Here is a 1,494-nt window from a genome sequence, read left to right as displayed (position 1 = left end):
ATTGTGCTGCTAAACACATAACGCTGAGTGGAGTGGAGTACCGCTCCAAGATGGCCGCCCTAAATCTCGTCAGCGACAATAGGTGAGAGCGGTCCATGAGGCGTCTATCCTTATATTATGTCTATGGTCATAACGGCCAGACCTCCTGTTTAAAAAGAAGCCGAAGTTTGATACCTAATACATATGACGTATGTGTCTTATTAACTTTGCATTTTCTTTGAGAAAATAACATTAACATTCTCTGTAATGTTAGCTATAAGCAATTCAAGCCAATCCTACCTTGCTGTAAGTTAATGTTAGCTAAAGTTATTAAACACAATTACTGTAACGTTAGCCCTTAATATTAAATATATTTTAAAGACAGGCAAATTGTTTTGTCCCCCTCCAATTTTAATCTAGCAAATTAAAAGCTAATATATTAGTCAAAGTTATCCTTCATGTGCATTATTTAGCGACTTGGCTGATGTGACACAGAGTTTGTGTTCTTTGCTTTGGCAAGTTTAGCCACATGAAGACCCAGGCTAGCCTAAGGACACATGGTGGGGAGGACAAAGTTGGCTAATGAAGACATGCTACGAGTGTGGAGGATGATAATAAGGACCAGCCACCAGAGAAAGAAGTTCCTATTTGACCAAAGAGAAAGAAGCAGATGAAATATTCCCCAAGAAAATGAGGTAAGTCATTTTTGTGTTAATATTTTCACCATGTGAAGTGGGGTGGGACAGCCAGGTAAGTGGGGAATGGGGAGCAGGAATTGAGACAACTAAAACTGATGTTAAATCTATTTATTTATTAATAAGCTTCTTGCAAACAACCCTAAGTTAGAGTATCTGGTTAGAAATAACTTAGAATGCTCATTAAGTAAAAAGATGAATTCATGTGCCTAAAACTATATGTTAAATGATGCATTCGAATAACAGTGACAGTCTGTCTGAACTTCTGCCAGACAAATATTTGATCAGAATAATTTTGTTCAGCTCCAGTTATTATACCACTTGTATTAAGAAATAATTGTATTGCACTTTATAACAACCAGTCATGTTAACTAGGCATTTGTCTGCCAGTCTACCATTCTGACAGTGAGCAGCAAGGGACATTTTTGAAATGGTATTTAAATAAATGCTGGAATATGATGACATTGTTTTTCGTTTTTGTTCTTTTTTTTAGTGACCACAATGAATTGAGTCATCACCGACTATGAGAATGTCCAGAAGAGATTCACCAAGTTTGAATTCATGAAAAGGCTTTCGCCATGATTAACTATTGCAAGAACAGCTGTAATTTCTGAGCATTTCTGGACACCTTCAAAGAGCTGCTGCCAGAAAATGAAGACAAGAAGAAGATCTCCTGTTTTCAGAGCATTACAGGAAGACTATTACGAAGGAGATGGCTGACATAATCAAAGCAAAAAATGTTACTGTTGAAAGAACCTATTTTCTTAAGTTAAAGAATAAGTAATTCTGTTTTAGTCTTTCAATCAGCATTTCAGAGTAA

General features: G+C 36.4%; 1 long non-coding RNA gene across 1 annotated transcript; it reads left to right on the top strand.

Moving 5' to 3' along the window:
* Positions 1–254: 254 nt before the first annotated feature.
* Positions 255–1,272, top strand: LOC148153511 (uncharacterized). The gene is made up of 2 exons (XR_015761623.1): positions 255–674; positions 1,168–1,272. It is a non-coding gene; the product is annotated as an uncharacterized LOC148153511 (long non-coding RNA).
* The last annotated feature ends 222 nt before the right edge of the window (positions 1,273–1,494 follow it).

This window comes from Poecilia mexicana, unplaced genomic scaffold (genome assembly GCF_051168715.1).
Source record: "Poecilia mexicana isolate PSO_F unplaced genomic scaffold, ASM5116871v1 scaffold_20, whole genome shotgun sequence".
NCBI classification, from domain to species: Eukaryota; Metazoa; Chordata; class Actinopteri; order Cyprinodontiformes; family Poeciliidae; genus Poecilia; species Poecilia mexicana.
This window is presented reverse-complemented; position numbering and strand designations above follow the sequence as displayed.